Source organism: Manis pentadactyla, chromosome 14, assembly GCF_030020395.1.
Source record: "Manis pentadactyla isolate mManPen7 chromosome 14, mManPen7.hap1, whole genome shotgun sequence".
Lineage (NCBI taxonomy): Eukaryota > Metazoa > Chordata > Mammalia > Pholidota > Manidae > Manis > Manis pentadactyla.
In genome coordinates, this window is record NC_080032.1 from 10,518,952 (window position 1) to 10,537,994 (window position 19,043).

Below are 19,043 nucleotides of genomic sequence, written 5' to 3' on the forward strand. Positions count from 1 at the left end.
TAAAATTTATATATACATTGATATTGATAATGGTGATGGTTGCACAAAAATTCCAAAATACTGAATGCCACTGAATCGTACACTTAAAACAATTCAGATGATAAATTTTATGTTGTATTTTCCCACAGTGAAAAATAAAAATAAATACCCTATTGTATTGACCTCTGAGGTCATGGTCTTGAGAGAAGGTGGCAGAGGCCACTCCTGCTCTTCAAAAATGCCACTGGCTCCCCTCTTTCCCCCAAACTATACACGCCTCCTGCCTCCTAAATCACAGCCATCCTTTGGGTGTAAGTTTGTTTTTAATATCAAAATTTTATTTACACAGAAGCTACATTCATGGGTGGAAACAAAAAGCCAAGTTTACACTCCATTGCTGGATCCATATCAAAATCTGATTTTTAATCTACAGCGGAATTTCTGTCCCCACATCCAGCATCCCCAGTAGGCAGTGACATGGAAAACATTTCTGCTCTGTTAAAGTAAAACAATGGGTCCTGAGATAAACTCTCAAGAGGGCCTTTGATGTCCTGTGTTGGAATGAGACCAGTCCTCCGCCCAGGAATCCCCCCAGTTCAATGTCATTATTTATGCCAGCTCAGCCTCCAGCAGGTGCCCAGTGGCCACTCCCTCCACACTACCCATTCAAGGATGAAGACACTTCTTCAGACCAGGAGGCCTATTCCCTAGCCCATGAGGTCCTGCTCCTAGTGAGCCCAATGTTCAGTGGAGTAAACATCAGGGTGAACCTCAGTCAGGGGGTAAACAGAGCATGCCTACTTGGCTCAGCTTTTCTAGTATTAAGTTGAAGACACACACATGCATGCACACACATACACTCACACTCACACACTCAATCCTAGGATCTCACCACCATCATCAGTCCCAAAGGTGGCCCAGTTCCAATCTTTCTTCCTCCAGTGGCAGAAGGTTTGTAAGCCACCAAGATACATTTTTCCCTTCCTGGGACCAGGATCAGCCCCTCGGAAGCTTATACCACACTTACGTGTCCCCCTGCAGCCACATAGGACAAATGGGCTCCTTCTCCCAGGGGACCTTCCTGCAGGCTGGCAGCCCATGACCACATCCCTTCAGATCCCCCACTGCATGCCAGCAGGGGCCTGGAGGGACATGCTCTCAAAGGTACTTCTCTTCCATGGTGTCACTGCCATCCCAGCCAAGCCCCTGCCTGGCATGAACACAGCCCTCTTTGCTTTCTAGTCATTGCAGCACTATCCCCAACTGGGGCAAAGGTGTGTGGGTCTTGTTTCATCTCAAGCTGGAACTAAGGGTCCCCCTACTTTTAAAAAGTTCTTATCAGTTATCTAAATTTGACCAGAATTCATTACATGCTTCTCAATATTCCATGTGGGCTGAAACACCAAAATGTCAGCCTAAAACTCAGACCTAACATCTGCCCTCCTCAGAGATATCTATGGCTCCCTATTGCCCTCAGGACAAAGCCCAAATGCCCTGGCAACTAGGCCTGGTCTTTGTCCACTTCCCATCTGTCTCCTGCTCCTCTCCCCCTGAGCCTTCCAGAACCTCTTCCAGAACCACCACTCCCGCTGCCTGGAACTTGGGTCAGCGCACGTCTCCCTCTTCAGAAAGCCTGAATGCCTATCCACTCCATCCTGCACCCACCTGACACACTATCACTGATGCTCTTGGAGACCAGCTGGTGTTTAATCACCACTCATCCCCATTGCCTGGCATTGCGCCCGGCACAGATTAAGTGCACGCCATTCTTACCGGTCTGGGTGCTTCCACAGCCCCGACCAGCCCTATTACGGCACCCATCTCACTGCACTGTCTGCTTACTTCTCCATCTCCCCCTCGGAGCTGTATAAGCACCATGATGTAAAGGCCCACGTGTGGGTCCCAGCACCCAGACAGTGCCGGGCACACCGTAGGTGCTCGGCATCAAATCTTGGTAGTTGAATAAGAGGAGTTCCTGGAATGGGAAGTATCTGGGCTTCCTGCTTGGGGGTGAAGTAGGGCAAGGCAGCCAGTAGAGGGCGGCAGGGAGGTGCCTCCAGGGTGCAGGCTCCGCCCCATCCCTACCCGTGGCCTATGTACCTTCTCCAGGCTCTTCCCCATGCCTTCTTTTTCCTTTCACAGCTCAGGTTTCTGGATCACCCTTCAGGTCTCACTGCCAGTTCCACTCCGTTAGCTCTGAGCCCATGGCTACCAGAGAGGCTCTCAGCCCCAAACCAGCATTCAATGACCCAGCAACCTGCCCACAAAGCCTCTCGGCTGGCCTCTGACCGTCCGTGAGCTGATCCAGTCCTCCCGGACCTGCCATAAACCGCCCCTTCCCACAGACCTTGCCTACCAGACTGAGCTAGCAAAACAGGTCCCTTTTCTCATCCCTCCCCTCGACCTGATGCCACTTTATACCCCCACCCAGGAACCCCTGGCCTCCTGGAGCCCCCTCTTGGATCTCAGAGGCCTCCCGCAGCCCTGAAGAGATCCGAACTCCCTTACAGCCACCTCATCTCCTTAGTACAATTACATTGTACAGAAAATAGAAGAGAAGCTGAACTAATTCACACCACGGTGTAAAAAGGTGATGGATTTATAACCCTGCTGCGTATTGCAATCTAAAGCTTTATGTCCCAGGGCTTCCAAAACTTCTAAGTCCCTAATCAAGGACTCTAGGCCCTGGCCTGGTGACCAATGATTCCATGCATAATGGCATATTCTTTGAACACCAGGCAGGTGTTTTGAGGTCTACAAGAGTTGCATCCACTCATTTGGACTACTGCAGCTATGAGGCTATTGTTTGTTTTAAAAAAAAATGCAAATTATGAGGGGTTGCTAGGATATGTCCAGTGGCCAAGACCTTGGAAGGCTGACTATGCTTCTGACCCCACGTCAGTGGGTGCCACTCGTCCATCAGGCCTGGGTCACACCCCATCCCTGGCACCTCCTTTAGAGTACTCCAATCTTTCTTGACTTCTGATTGCTTTGGCCAAAGCAGTCACCAAATCCAACACCACTAGCTACACCTTTCCCTGTTAGTCAAGTTCCAAACCAGGTTTAGCCCCATCCCAGCCATGCTGACATCCAAGCTGTTAATCATAACGGTAAGGGGAGTGTTAGACCTGTTGTTAGTCGGAAGGAAATCCACAAGCCGTTAGTTTCTGCTGAAAGGAACAGACCAGGAGGGCAGGAGTTAGTCAAAGTAAAGGAGAGGTTCAGAGCCAGGCCAGGAGCCAGGAGCTCCCAGACGGGCAGTGTTGGCTGTTAGTGGGAAGCCCCAGGGCAGCCAGGGCGAGGCAGGGATTAGCTGGGTGAGAGCGAGAGTTAGTGCAAGAGAGCCAGAGATTAGCCCAAAGAGACCAAGGTGCCTACTGGAGGTGAGCATCAAATCACCCCCAGGTGTGGCCCTGGCTTAGCGGCTGGCGGGCTCTGGGGAAGGCCGGCTGGAGCAGGGGCCTGGATGAATTCCTGGCTGGCCAGAGGGGGCTGCAGGACCCTGTGAGGCCCTGGGGTTCATCTCTTCTTTCCCACTTCCTCCCCCTGCAAACCTCGAACCCAGGACACATGTTCCTTTCCCTGCCTTCTCAAGCTTCCTGGTATGCACAATCCTTCACAAAGCCCACTGTTATGAAAACCACCCACATCTACTTCCGGTGCGGTAAACTTGCTCACTTAGCTCCAAGTATGGAAGGGCCCTCTAGCCAACTCCCTGTTGTAGGAAAAATCCCTCTCTCTGGTCTTTTGGCCATTCCTTCTCATGCCTTGTGACAAGGTGGGAAATGCCCCAGGACCCCAGTGTAAGAAATGCCCCTCTTCTCAGCCTTGAAATATGGGAAATGACCCCTCTGGGTGACTTCCTGTACCAAATGCTCCACTCAGTTATTTCCATTGCAGGAAAAGCCCCTGTCTTTGATTTCTAATGTGGGGAAGTCTCCTTGGACTGACTTCCAGCATGGGACACGCCCCTTGGCCGACTTATGGCATGGTCCCCACTGATTCCTGTGCAGGACCATGACGCTACCTGCCACGTTCCAGTGGAGGAAGTTCTACTCTCTCTTCCTTCCAAAGGACACATGGGTCCAGGAAAAGCCCAGTGCTCCACACTCTAGACCCACAGGCCTTCTACTCACACCCAGAGGGTTCCCTGGTCCCACCGGCTCCAAGTGGCAACCAGATTTAGGCACAGAGGAGAGATGCTCTTGCCCAGAGGCCAGCCTCCCATGTTCTCATGACTTCCTCCTCTTCTGGGCCACTGGTGTGGCCAACAGGGCTGGCTCCCACCTCAGACCAGGCCCAGTGGACTCTGAACTCACAGCCAATTGAGGCAGCAAATTGAGGGGCATCTGTCTGCAGGGCCAGCCCCCAGGACATCTGCTTGCCAGAAGGAGGGGAACCCCCCATGGGGGCCCAGAGCTCGGCAGGGCTGGGTTAGTAAGAAAATAAAACAGGGTTAGTAAGGGCTGGGTTAGTAAGTCTGAGCACAGCACCAGCGGACAGAGGCACCTCAGCAGACACACACAGGAGTCACTAGGAGAAAAGGAAGAACACACACAGGTCCGTTAGTCTGTTAAGGGGGGAGTCAGGGTACACTGGAGGCACCCCCAGGTTAAACAGGTTAGTAATCGAACAAAAGAGCTTCCTCCGGAAAAGAAAACTGAGAAAGAGGAAGAATGTGGGGAAGAGACGGTTAGGGTTCAAAGCAATCTGGCCCCAGGCAGAGGGGTCTGTGTGCAGAACACCCAGAGTGACCAGGGCCAAGCAGGGAACATGTTCAATCAGGTTTTCTGAGCCTCCCACCCCCACCCTCATCCTTAAGTTTTTTTAAGTATCTGCCATGTGTTAAGGCCTTTTTATACTCAGGCGAATCCTCACTGCACCCTGTGAGGTAAAGATCAGCTGCTGAGGAAACAGGTTCAGATAGGCCGGGTGGTTTGCTCGAAGTCACCCAGCAGCAAGTGGCAGAGTTGGCAAGTCCTGTTTGCATTCCGTGTCCCATAATGCGGGTCTGCACACAGATCCCAGGCCAAGGGCAGGGCCTTCTGGGGCTTCGTCCGCCCCCATGTCCTGGCCCTCTGAGAGGCCCGTGAGCTGCCAGGGTTAGTAGGGTCTGGCTGCGGGAGGTTAGTAGGGCATGCTCGGGCCTGGTTAGTGGGTTAGTTGGTCGGCAGAAGGCCAGGCACCTCGTCACACGCCACAGCGTCCTGGCCGAGCCCTGGGTTAGTAGGTTAATCACACCATGCAACACTGCCTGGGGCTGAACCACCCCCACCAGCCAGGGAGCTGGGCCTGACCAGCACAGGGCATCCACGCACCTCAGCGCCCCCAGAATCAAGCCCATCCACATGGATCCTTCTGAAAAGTGTTTTGCTTCCCAATTTCCTGGCCGTGGGCCTCAGAGGCCCTCCCCACAAACATTCCAGCTCCCTGGCAATAGACCCCCCCTTGTCTTGGCTGGAAAGCCCTGCCCGGTTCTGGTCAGCCCCCTCCCAGAAGGCTGGATTCTGTCCCACTCAGGCCAACACACACACACACACACGTGCACACACACCAGCATCTTCCCACAAGAGGTCTGATGCCCCAGGGCCACCGTGTTCAGTAGACAGGTCCTCCATCACCAGCCGCAGGTGCCTGGCTACTCCAGCCTCGAGCCTGCTCTCCCCAGTACCAAAACTGCATAGCATATGCCTGGCTCCTGGAACCAGGTTCAGACTCCCCAGTGCCTCCTGGTCTGCAGCCTTTCCAGCCCATGCTGCAAAGCACCAGCCCACGTCCTGGTTATGTCATCTCCTATCACCCACGTCATTTTCCCGCAGAAGCCCCAGCCCAACAGCTGACACCATTACAACTGATGCTCCATAAGAAAAGGATTCTATTGCCCCTAAAGTTTGGGGATAGAGGGGGGCACTTAATCCCTTCTGTCCTTGAGTATTCACAATTCCCATCAACATTTTAAAGGCTCTGTTAAGTCCTGCGCTATAGCAATCTGCAGGATTTGAACTTGCTTTTTTTTAGGAGCAACTACATCTCCTAGAACTTACTTTGGGAGTCTCTGCTCCAGTTTCCCCCTGGAAGCTCTCAGCTAATCCATCTCTTTCTCATCCTTCAAGGTCCTGGGTGGCTCAAGCTTACTGGAAAGTCTGTCCTGCCCACTCTGGAATCTTACTACAACCCCCCTAAGCACTCAGAACTCCATAGACTTGTTTTCTACCCCATTCTTCAGTTCCTCATGTAAGCTGGGTTTTGTCCCACTTGGCATGGCTATAAAATCCTGAAGCTTTGACACATGGTCAGATCTTTACCTGCATCTCCCCGAGTTAAGTGGCACAGGGACAGGCCCACAGTAGATGCTCGATCCTAATGAGAAGAGTAGAATTTAAATACCCCCAGAACCGTTTGGAGCTACCATGCAGGCATAAAAGGCAGCCACTTCCCCACACTGATTAGAGGGGAATAAAGAAACCAGGCAGCGGGCAGGCTAGCCAGGAATGCCTCTGGATGAGAAGACACCAAGTTCACAGTGCAGAGCACTGAAAGCGAATAAGCCTCGAATCTAAACTCCCAGATGGATGGGAGCACCAGTGAGCACCTACTAAGAGGCTGGCACTGTGCAGTCACGTGCCTCCGCTGACCCTCCCTGCAACCCTAGCGGGCAGTCGGCTCCTGTTTCGGTACAGAGATCAGACTCAGTGAGGTGACTTGCCCCAGGCTGCACCGCACGGTGTGCACCCTCAGGCTCCAAAGCCCTCACTCCTCCCAGGATCCCTCCTACACTGGGTCCAGCCAGTCCCGTGTGTCCCCAAGGCACTGGGACCACACTGGCACGGTGCTGCCCGCGCGGTTTCTACTCCCCATGCCCCTGCTCTACCTTCCCCTCCCTGTGGGGGTGGGGACTCCAAAGGGGAGATGGCTCCAGATTTCCCTGTTTGCAGTGACCTCCTGCTGTGTACTGACCACATCCCTCCTCAAAGTCACAGGTTGAAGCCATAACCCCCAATGTGACTATATTTGTAGATACGGTGTTTGCAGAGGAAACTAAGATTAAATGAGGTCATAAGGGTGGGGCCCTGATCCAACAGGACTGCTGGCCTTATGAAAAGAGAAAGAGACACCAGATCTCTCTCCCCCCACCTTGCTCTGGGTGTGTGCACAGAGAAAAGGCCGGGTGAGGACACGGCAGGAAGTTAGCCATCCACAAGCTCAGGAGCGAGGACTCAAAAGGAACGAACCCTGCCGGCACCTTGATCTTGGACTTCCAGCCTCCAGAACTGTAAGAAAACACATTTCTGCTGTTGAAGTCCCCCAGCCTGCAGTATTCTGTTACGGCAGCCAGGCAGACTAATGCAGACCCCTCCCCATCCTGGGGACAAAACCATCCATCTTTTAAACTTGCCCAAGGAAGGCCGTGGGCTACTCTTGGGCAAGCCCTGGGCCCATCCCTTCTGTAGGGAGCTGGAACATGTGGAGAATGGAAAGGTGGGCATGTAACTGCACAGAGAGCCCCCTTTGGATGAAGCCCTACACATTTGTCATTAACAAAGCCCAGGTCCCTTAATAATGACCCAGAGTGTGGGAATTAGAACGGGTAGTTAGAGATTCAAGAAAATAGGAGTTTGCAAACCAAGGTAAAGCAAACTAAACAGGCACAGGACTCTTAGTGCCCCCTCAAGGCTACAGGTAAGCTCCAGACCCCTGTATCCTTGAGATGGCTTGTAGGAATTCAGACCCCCCACCAGATGGGCCACCCTGACAAGCTTAATAGACCTCAGATTGGGTGGGGTCAGAAGATTGACACCTAAGATTCCTGAAACAATCCCTTTTCACCTCACCACTCACCAAAGTAAAGATATGCATGAGCTAATCACATGCCCAGCAACCTTTGCCCACAATTTTCCCTTAAGAAACCCTGCTTGTAACCCTATGGAGAGTTCAGGACCCTGAGCATGAGTTCCATTCCCCTTGCATGGCCCCTTGCAGTAAATGCCCACTTTCTTTCACTGCATCTTGATATCAGGGTTTGGCTTGGTTGCACATCAGGCAAGTGGGCCCAGGTCGGTTTGATTTGTTGACAGGCATGGAGGTGCCCCTGCAGCATGTGATGGGGCAACTCCTGTGCCTGGGGCCAGCTCTGCCTGCCTTTGCTCCCCAAGGCCAGAATTGAGGGAGTTGGGCTGAGGTGACCTCTTAAGCTTTGGCGGAGGCTGGTTCCAGCCCATTCCCTCTGGATGGAGGAAACGAGGGGTCTGCCTCTGGGAGATCTCCCCTGGCCTGGGCCTCCTCATCTCTTGGAGACCCTCCCCTTTCAAGATAGCCCACCCTCTGCCCCTCCAGCTGCCCCTCCCAGAGCTCAGCTACACGAGGGATGGCCCAGGCTCCTCCAGGCCCTGACTGCGTCTTCCTTGTGACCATCACAAAGAGGAGCACAGAAAAGCCCCATCAGAAAAGCACCCACAAAAATGAGAATCACTCGCAAGGCAAACGGCATGAGACAGACTCCCGCTGGGGGGCTGGAGCTGTGGGTGCCCGTTCCCTTCGCCCCTCCCCGAGCCCAGTGTGGAGTCCTTCGGGGCCGGCCCTGAGAAACGTGCCGTCAGTGGGGCCTTGGCCCAGGCCAAGCGCTGTCTGGTCACCTGCAGGTAAGCAAGGGGAATCAAGTCCGCATGGGGTGAGGAAGCGACCTCCGGGCGCAGGGCCTGGTAAGGGCTATGGGAGGGTCCAGGCAGGCATGGAGGGGTGGCGGGCTGCCAGCCTCCCTCACAGCCCTCACGCTGTCCTCCAGACCGAGGCCCTGCCCTCCGCGGGCCTGAAGAGGCCTTGCGCCATAGGCAGCTCCATCTCAGAAGCTGGGATGGATGAGGTCTTCAGGGAATTGTCCAGGGTTACAGAAAGCCACCTGAGGCGGCCCTCTGCATCACTGCAGCCAGAGTCCAGAGTCACCAGGCTCTGAGGAGAAGACTAGACCGAGGTCCTGGAGATGCGGCAGGCCGAGCCACCTGCGGGAGACACAGTTCATTAAGATGAGGGCACAGCCTCCAGCCCCCACTCCCCACACCCTCCAACCTACCTTTCAGGGGCCCCCAGTTGCCCTCCAGTGCCCCAGAATCCAGACAGGCATGGTAAGTGCTTTGGACACTGATAACTTTCAGAAGAAACTTAGGAATAAAGAAGAAGCCATGAAAGCTAGGACAGCCCTAAAGCAATAAAGGGGGCCCAGAGCCAGCCTCGGGGGCATAAGGGGCAGAGAAGGGGGGCAAGGGTGCGGGCAGCAGAAAGTGCCTTTGGGTCCTCGGAGAGCTTTGACTCCATTTACAGCGTTCCTGCTGAGGGGACCTTGGCACCTCCCTCCCCAGCACACACACACCCATACACACCTCCCAGGACAGGGAGCTCATTCCCTCCCAACACTGTAGGAAACCACCTTCTTACGTCAAGATCCTAGAGGGTGGGACCGTGACTCTGGTGTTCACCTTGGGATCCCCAGCATCTAGCTTGGAAAAAGTGCATGGTTCGCGTTTGTGCTGAATGAAGGAATGTGCTGAAATCTTTGCCAGGAGCCCACTTACCCTGCCAAGACCACACAGAACAAACTTTCCAGCCACCTGGCTGCCTGGGTTTCTCAGAAGCAGAAGAGTTCTTGGCAGGCCTAGGCCTAGGGAGGGGCTGGATGGAAGGACAACCATCCCCCATTAACCTAAGCTCAACAGAGCCTCCCTCCACCATGCCAACCCAGGCTTACCTGGCAGCACCCAGCCAACAGGTTGGCAGCCCAGGCCCAGCTCCCAGCTCCTTCACCAAGTAGACCCCAACCTGGAAGACAAAAGAGCCAACCCCGGCACAGGAGAAAACTGCATCCAGGCCCCCTCCCCACACCCGGGCCTGCTCAGAGCTCTGCTAACAAGGAGGCCTGAAGCCAGGGAGGCCGGCCTGAGAACACCACCTTCACCCTCCCTTCCCCTCACCTCCAAACGTCCTTTGGGACAGAGGAGGGATCCCTCCACCCACCTGCCTGCTCCCCAACAGCAGCACAATGTGACCCAAGACAAAGTAAGACAAACTCAGTTTGGCAACACTGAGTGGAGGCCCCGAGCAGTCAGGAATCCCGACAAGTTCTGGTCCCAGCTCTGCCGTGCTCTGCAGCTCTGGGAAGTCTGTCCCTCTCTCTGAACCCTGGGATCCTTCCATCCCAGATTTCCACGCACAGCGCATAATAGTAACCCATGGTTTGAGGCAGTGGCTGGGAAATGGCCATGGGCCTTTTGCTCAGCCCCATTTTCTACCTACTCATCCTGACTTAGGACCACCACCCAGGTTTCACTTTTGGTGAGAACTAAGCTATCTTCATCACCTGGCAGGAGCCTTCTCAGTATATTTGCAGGGCTTGCTGTCAGCACCTGGGACTGGGGGCACAAGTCCAGAGCTGGAGATGTATTCAGACCCTTCCACTGAGGAGAAGATGCCCTGTATTCACAGTGTGGACATCCCTGCTTGACTGCCGGCAAAGGAGCCCTGGCCAAGTTTTATGAATGTGAGGACAAAGGGCCAGAACTGAGAAGAGCCAGCCCAAACCACCAGGCATCCCCAACTCCTTCCGACACCAAACCTACAGGCACCCAAAATGAAGTAATTAAACTCAACTCTGCAGAAGTCCCTGGGGATGGGTTTATAAAATACTAGCTTCAATGCCAAAAAGTATGGCGTGAAAATTACCCTTTCTGGGGTTCCATGGACAAGTTCTTTCTTTGCAGCCTAGAGGTAGAAAAGTAAATGAACAGCATCACCAATTTCCACTCCCGCTTGGGGATTCTGGGTTACCATACTTCCCCCCACTGGCACAGACTAGGAGAGGGCAGGCTGGTAGGCTGTGGGCTGGTACATCTGAATACTTATCTGCAAGGCTGCTTCCCAGTGTGGTTGCAAACAGCAGGAAGGACTCCGAAACTCCCTTCTCTCTCCTCTGTCCCAGGAACTTGCTGCATTCTGTAAATAGACCCTGGGCTGCTCAGACGAGCACTGGTTGAGCACCAAGACCCTTCCCAACAGCCTCGTGGGCCCAGAATCCCTGATATGAGTAAGGCAACAGGGGTTTCAAAGGAAATTTGAATACCTGGGTCAAGCTGACAACTGTCAGGAGGGCAGAAAGGAAGGCATGGGCTTTGAGTTCAGACAAACACAGGTGAGCCTGTGGCTCCCCAGCCCCACATACCCAATGTTTGACTCAAAATTAATTCTTGGCCAATACCTGGTACACAGTAAGTGTTCTAGAAATTATTTTCACCAGTTAATGATTTAAACTTTGGGTAAATCTTTGTGTAATACTGATGTCACACAAATAAGGGCCATATTTTTCCTGCAGCACTATCTGCCTCCCAGAACAGGGCAGGGGTACATACACTGCAGTTAGGAAACACGGATCAAATAAAAATCCCATCTTGGTGACTGGATAAGCAAACTGGAGTAGTCATATAATGAAATTCGCTCAGCAATAAAGAGGAACAAATTATTGATACATACTTTGACATGGACAAACTTCAAAAATATTAAACAGGCACAAGAGACCACCTGCTGTACGACTCCATTTATATGAAATGTCCAGAAAAGGCAAACCTATAGAGACAGAAAGTCAATTAGTGGTTCTCTGGGATGAAGAGGGGGATGAAAATTAGCAGTCAGTGGGTATAAGGGATCTCATTGGGGCAATGGACATGTTTGAAAACTGATTTTTGGTGATGGTTACACAACTTGGTAAATTTACTAAAAATCAGTGAACTGTGCACTCAAAATGGGTGAGTCATATGACATTTAAACCATGCCTCCATTAAGACATAATTCAAGGCAAAAAAGGATTGAATTACTGATACATGCAATAACAAGCATGAACCTCAAAAACATTATGCTGAGCAAAAGAAGCCAGGCACAAAAAGTTCCATAAATGCTTTAGAAAAAGCCAGTCTAATCCATAGGCACAGAAAGCAGATCTGTGGTTTGCTGGGACTGGAGCTGAGATGGGCTTAACAGAGAAGGGACACCAGGAACATTTTGGGGTGGGGAAAATGTCCTGTAGCTTGACTGTGTTAGTGCTTACACAGGTGTATACATTTATCAAAACACATTGAAATGTATGCTGTAAGTGGATGCATTTTTTGCATGTAAATTATACTTCGATAAAATTATTTCTCTATAACTCATTCAAATGTGATGACATTTGGCAAGAACTAAAACAGGTCAGATCAAAGACCATCCAGAGACCTCATGGTGTGCCCCAGGGACCCAGCACCTCAGCTCCCACTAGTCCACAGAGACCCCCCCACACACACACCTCAAGTCAAGGTCACAGGTCACATCAGGGAAGCTTTGATTGAGGGACTTGCCCCTAAGATTCAGGAGGTCTCTGCATTTGTGCATTTCACAGTGACCTGACTGCATGGCAAGAAGCTGGTGTCCACCGCCCCGTGGGCGCCCGGAAGGAGAGGAAGGGCCACTGTGGGCACTCCTTTGCTGCTGTTAGTCACAGCGGCCACACTGAGCTTGTCTGGAACCACATCATGGACAGGGAGATAGATGCCTCCAGCTGTCATTAAGAGAGAAAGAAAGAAGGGTGCTGGAATAAATATGTGCCCCTGAGCAATTGGAGAACAGATGCCAGGGTCCTGTTCTGAAATCATAGCATTTGCCAAAACTGATCTCCTTGGATGCAGACCAGAAGCAAAACAGGAAACCAGAGATCTCTTGGGCGGGCCAGAGCCAGCCAAAGCATCCTAACATATTGGAAGGAATGTGGGCTTCACGGCATAGATTCCCATCCTGTTCGGCCATGTTGCTTGAGCAAGTGCATTGGCCCCCTGGGCCTAACTTCTTATCCATGAAATGGGGGCTATAACGGTGCCCACCTCACAAGGCTGTTGTGAGGATTACATGGGATGATATACACTATTACTTTGCACTCTGTTATTCTCTTACACTATTATTACCAGCCCTGCCCACACTGCTCATGACCGCCATCCATAGGGTGTTCCTTCTTCCCCCTAAACTCTGTGAGCTGTTCCTGGCAATGGAGGAACTGCTGCCAGGGAAATATGCATTTGGTTGCATTTTAGGATCCCTCTGGGTTTGGGGTTTTTTTCCCTGACTCTGAAATAAAATAACTGCTCAGAGAGCTGAGGCATATGGGACACATTGGCCTAAATTGCTCTGGATGAGTAAGTGCTGGGAAATAACAGAAGCTCCAGGGAATAAGGAGATGTGTGGGGCGCCGCACAGATGTGCTGAGGGACAGAGAGGCTGTGGCATGGGAGCAGAAAGCGCCGTTTCTGGGGAAATTCAAATGCAACATACACAAAAGAGGAACTCCAAAATTCAAGTCTCCCTGGAATAAGGGAACCCCTGAGCTTCAGGGAGAGGAAAGAAAAGCAAAAGGAGGAGAAAGAAGGGAAACTAACATTTCCTGAGAACACATACTAATCTGGGGCACCTTTATCTACCTAACAAAAGAACGAATTGAGTTTTACTGTCCCCATTTTACAGATGAGAGAACTGAGTGAGGTGCCTTGCTCCAAGATCACCCAGCTACGAAATGGTGCAGCAGATTCTAAACAGGCCAGTTGAACCCTCAAGGTGCAGAAGACGTAAGTTCAAATATGCATGTGGGAGTTAAATGAGATAAGACCCGAGGAAGGTAGGCACAGCTGCAAACACTGCCATCATCAGCATTACTGTTGCCAAACCATCTCAGGTTGGCTTACTCCAGTTGTTCCCATGATCTCTAGGCAACCGATTAAGTTCACTTTTAGAGGAAGAAGTGGCATGGTGTAGTAGTTCCAAACACACAATTCAGAGTCAATACTAGATGCAGGTTCAAGCCTTGACTCTACCTCTAACTTGCTGTGTGATTCTGAGCTAGTCATTCCACCTCTCTGAGCCTCAACCGCTCATTGATGATGTCCCATTCCCAGCCTTTTCGGGGGGGTCTCTTTTCAAGGCAGCACCCAGCAAGAGCCCTGGTAAATGGTTACTAATGGTGGTGGGGGTTGGTTATCATTAATCATCTACTCTCCTCCCAAGTACCCAATAGGTCAGCCCCTCCCTCCCTTCAGTGACTCATACAGTAGCTTCCACAGGGGCCCACCTGGCACAGGAGGGAGCAGGGAACACCTGCTTCATCTGCTCTGATCAGCCTGGAGAGGGATGGGGTGACAGATGTCACCCCCAGCCAGCCTTTGCTGCTTCTGCCCTTGAGTATCTCTGGCTATTGTTCCACAGAGCTCCAGCAGACAGATGAGCCAGGGCTCAGAGACAAGAGGAGGGATCCCCTCGGGATAAAGGACCAGACTACAAGCTATTCACCAGCCCATTGAACCTGCACAATGGACCCAGTGCCCCAGAAACACCACTGTTCAAACAGCCCGAGGGCCACCTGGGAGAGGAATCAACAGCCCCAACCTGAATAAAAGCAAATAAGGAGGTGTAACAAGGTGCGTGAGCATGGCCAGGACACAGCGGCGGCCCCTTAGCCACAATATCTTTATGAAGCACCTACTGGCTGTTAGGAATTTTATACACTCTGGTTCATGGCCACATTAACCGCCTTTTGAAGAAGAGTATGATTTCCCCTACAGAGGGGAAGACTGAGACTCAGAGACGGGAAATGACTTTCTGACTGAAGTTGACCCAGAGAGCAGGTGGGGAGGATTCATATACAGATCTGCAGATCTCAACCCCCTTCTCTTTCCACCACTCCACATTGCTTTGATGAGTGATGAATTCAAAGAGCATAATCCTGCCTTGGGTGGAAGCATGGATCAGGTCCAGAGAAAGGACCTTAGAAATGAAGATGAAAAAAAAAAATACAGAAAATATCTGGCAGGTCCAACTATAGGGAACTGAGTAGAACAGGTTCATCTACTCCATGGAACACTAACCCTGCTACAGTGATTTCTGAAAGGGCATAAAAACCCAGAGAAACACATCTGATGCAACTTTTTTTTAAAAGCAGTATACATATAGTACCATTTCAATTAATATTTTCTGTAATAGAAAATATACCAGAGGGAATCCCGTGAAAATGGTAAATACCACCATGGTTATTCTTGGGTGATGAAATTATAGTTTTCTTCTCTCTTTTATTTGTTTTCCAAATCTACCATTATCATGTGTTTTATGGAATGTTTTAGACTCATTTTTTAAAACCACCAAAAGTGATAAAATTCTGGTTTTTAATGCAGCCATAGAGAATGGTCCAGCCATAGAGTTATGGCCTCTCTGGGACTCTGAAGATTCCATCTCTCTTCTCTGATAAGAGAGGATAAAAATGCAGCAAGAAGGATGAAGGATAGATTTCAGAACCTTTCTCACTGGCAAGCGTCATTAAACATGCAGGCACGGAGGGGCATAGGGATGTTACCTGTAAAATTCTTTCAGCATAAACGTAACCAAACTCAGGGTAGGATGAGGTCAGTGCCACTCAGCCTCCCCAGAGGAAACCATATTTCCCAGACTATAGTTCTGGAATAGGGGGTGAGGGGAGAGGTCGGGGCAGTGCCCCTCAACCCATGGTCTGACCTCCTGCCTGATGGGGGGGTCTGAGTAAACAATCCGATGCCCAGCCCCACCCCGGTCCTGCTGACTCATCCCCTGGCCACGTGGTCTGGACATCTGCCTATTTGCAGCAGCGCCCCAGAAGTCTGAGAACCACTGTCCTCAGGTTTCCCCGTCTGTCAAGTGGAATTACTCACCCCTACCCTCCCCGCCTGCCCCAGCCCAGGCGATCAAGCGCCCAAGTGTTCCCAAGTGGGAATACGCCTTAGCAAGTAAAGCACGGTGCTCAGAACCAGCGTTCTGCTCTGGGCCGCGCTCAGTCTGTGGTTGGCACCGAGAAAAACAAAGCCGTCGCCCGCACGTTATCTCGCCGCTCTGTCCCCACCCCTCCCGGCACAGGGGCCTCGCTCCCCGTCCCTTCCCCCAGCAGCAGGTGGGGGCGTTTTCTCCGCGGCCGCGGCACTGCAGTGGGGGGGTGGGGGGTGCGCCAGCAATCCCTGCGCACAGCAGCCACTGGTCTGGGGCCTGGGAGGAGGGTGGGGAGCCCAGGGGCCCCGGAACCTCCCCCTGCACTGCAAGAGGAGCGAGTTCTCCAGCCCGGGGCCCTCCGCTGCGGGAGAGGAGAGATCTGGCCCCTCCCTCCCCAAATCCCAGCCTCTCGAGTGTATCGGAGAGGAGAGGAGGGCTAGTGGCTCTGGGGGCGTCCCAGACTCGTTCGGAGAGGTAACATGGGCTTTAGAGCCCGACGTATCTGGATCCCAAAACCACTGGCTGTGTGACCTTGGACGTGTCCCTAACCCTCTCCGATCTCAATTGCCTCATCTTTAAAATGGGGCTCTTACCACCGCGTGGGACTCTTGTGATCAGACATGCAAAGCACTGAGCATGTTGCTGGCATAGAGGAGGCTCTCCAAAGACTGATGCGCTGTTATTGTCACTCTCAGTGTCATGATTCTTCTCCCCGGAGCTAGTTTTCCGGCCCTCTCCCTTCCTCTGGAGCTGCACGGGACGCTGGACCTCTGGAATTTGAGACCCAGAAGTGGAGCCTCGGCAGGCGCTGGGGCGTGGGTTCAGTATCAGGGAAGTGGGGCTCAGGCACCCCACCCCAGTCGTAGTCCCAAGACCATGTGAGCTTTGTCCAGAGCTCTGACCTGGTGGGCCGAGAAGGTCTGGCGTCCCCTCATGTCTTCCTGGTGTGTGGTGGGAGGTGGGGGGGGGAGCCTTTGTTCCCCCTCAGGTCAGGACTGCAGGACCCCCACCCGCCCTTCCCTCTTCCCCGCGCCTCACCCAGGTCCGAGTCCTGGCTGCCTTTGACAACTGCAGTCTGGGGAGGCGCTTCATCCATGAACTGAGAGGCCCTTCGGGCAGCCTTCGCCCTCCCCTGAACCTGCCTGGGAGCGGGGACTTACCTTCCGCCCGCGCCTCGGGGCATCAGGCTGCTCCTGGGGAGGCAGGGCTGCCAAGATGGGGCGGCGGCTCACCTCGGGTCCGCGGTCCTGCCACGCGAGTGCAGAGGGCTCTTTGTGCCGGGCTCACAGCGCAGAACTAGGGGAGCCCCTGCAAGCGCCTCCCCTCGCAAACTCCTCCCCGCCCTCGTCCGCAGCCTCCCTCCCTCCGGTCCCCCGAGCGCAGCGGGCGGCGTCTTTGTAGCTGCTGCAGCGCCCATGAAATTTTAATGCGGGAGCGGCTGGCGGGCGGAGGCGCCCCACCCCCGGCCCTGGCCCGCGCCCTCCTCCACCCGCGACGCTTCCCCGCGGCCCTGAAACCCCTCCTCTCCCCTCAGCTCCCGCCCTGGGGTTCGGGCCCGGGAGGCGGGGTGTGGCCGGTAGTGGGGGTTCGAGCATCACCACCCCCGCGGCACAAAAAGGGGCGAGCCCGGCTGCGCGCTTGGCCTCCCGCATCCCTGCCCGCGGCGCTGCCATAGCAACGCTTGAGGGATTGACTTGGCCACTGAGCACCCACCCGGGGCAGAGGATCGAGCGTACGGCGCGCGCCCGCGGACCCCGGGAGCAGAAGCTGGACCCTGGCTTAAGCGGACGGAAGGCACCCGTCCTGGAGTACCCGGTGCTTCACCCACCCGGCCTCGGTGCCTGCCTCGCGGTATATTACCCCTGCTAGATGGCCCCGTGGTCATGGAGGAGTTCAGATTTGAACCCATATCTGTGGCTTCACGCACATGTCCGTGCCACTACGCCACTGGGCCCCATAACTTTTATAGGCTTGGAATTTTTTTTTTTTTTTTTTTTTTTGGTCTGCCTGCTCCTTGGAGAGCAGCGAGGCTGGAAAGTGGTCCTAGAGCAGTGAGTGGTTCTAGAGTTGTCCTAGGCCAAAAGCATCAAGGTCGCTTGGAAACTTGCTAGAAATGCAATTCTCGGGCCTCACTCTAAAGCTACTGGATCAAAAACTCTGGGCTGGGGCCCCAAGAGCTGCATTTTAACAAGGCCTGCAGGGGGATTTGATGCACATTCCAGCTTGGAAACCACTGTGCTAGGCCATTCCAGTGGCCCCTGTAACCAGCCTGTCCTGGATTTCAATTTTGGCTCTGTCAATGCCCCTTAGCAGATGACCTTGGGCAAGCTACACACCCATCCTGAGACTTAGTTTTCTAGTCCACAAAGAAGAGATACAAATGGAATTCACCTCATAAGGTTATGTGAGTTAAATGCAGAAGTGCAAGGGGGTGGTGCTTAGCACAGTGCCTGGCACTTAGGGCTCAAAACATGTTTTTATTACTATAATACTATGACCTTTCCTTTCACTATCACACTTCTACATATATTATTTATCTCCATTGTTCAGTGCTCACTTCAGCAGCACATACTAAAATATCATCCTCACTGCGCAGATAAGGACATTAAGGCTCAAAGAGGTCATGAGAGCTGCCCACAGCCACTGTGAGGGACCCAGGCAGGATTTGAACCCACCATGTCAGGTTCCAAGTTTACGGGCTATGCTCTGTATTGCAGGTCTGTGGCAGGATCTTCAGAAAATCCAAACCCAACTCAAACCTACAGCACTTTGCCAGTATGCCCAGCCCAAATCCACACCTCCACCTTGGCCAAACAAGCCATCCCTGCCAGAGAAGTAAAACTCACGTGGAACAATTACAGAAAAGACAAGAGGTGGTGGGGATCACAGCATTGCCCAGAGTACACACAGTATGACTGTTGTCACTCCGAAGTCTACATCTTTCCCCTGGATCCGCAGACCACAGCCCCAGCATGTTCTCATGAGCACAGGGCATGCACAGAGATCACGCCTTTCTTTTTTAAGCATTCCCAAGCCACCTGCATTGTAATCTGTTCTCAATTCTTCTGAGTATCAGCCCATCATTTCCAATATCCATTTGGAAAAACTTGAGGCATTAATCCGCTCCCAAATTTTCAACCCTTCTCCTGTTCCCTGGGGCTTCCCCAAGATGAAAAATAATGAATCTATGGTCCTATTTCCAAGTATCTTTGGCTCTAGGGATGTCTTTCCGGGAGAGCAGCAGTAGAAAGAAAGAGGTAAAAGAAATGATTGTTAGGAGT

At 52.7% G+C, this 19,043-nt stretch overlaps 1 long non-coding RNA gene across 11 annotated transcripts; it reads right to left on the reverse strand.

The window, feature by feature from the left end:
• Positions 1–295: 295 nt before the first annotated feature.
• On the reverse strand, positions 296–17,153 carry LOC118924286 (uncharacterized). Of its 11 annotated transcripts, none has more exons than XR_008993586.1 (8): positions 16,923–17,153; positions 16,356–16,532; positions 12,299–12,550; positions 11,494–11,586; positions 9,719–10,959; positions 9,401–9,546; positions 9,047–9,134; positions 296–8,975 (listed from the first exon to the last, which is right to left on the reverse strand). It is a non-coding gene; the product is annotated as an uncharacterized LOC118924286 (long non-coding RNA). The 11 variants fall into 11 exon arrangements; XR_008993594.1 differs by lacking the exon at positions 11,494–11,586 and having other exon boundaries at positions 296–7,250; positions 8,613–8,975; positions 16,923–17,152; XR_008993592.1 differs by lacking the exon at positions 11,494–11,586 and having other exon boundaries at positions 9,719–10,582; positions 10,690–10,959; positions 16,923–17,151.
• Positions 17,154–19,043: the final 1,890 nt, after the last annotated feature.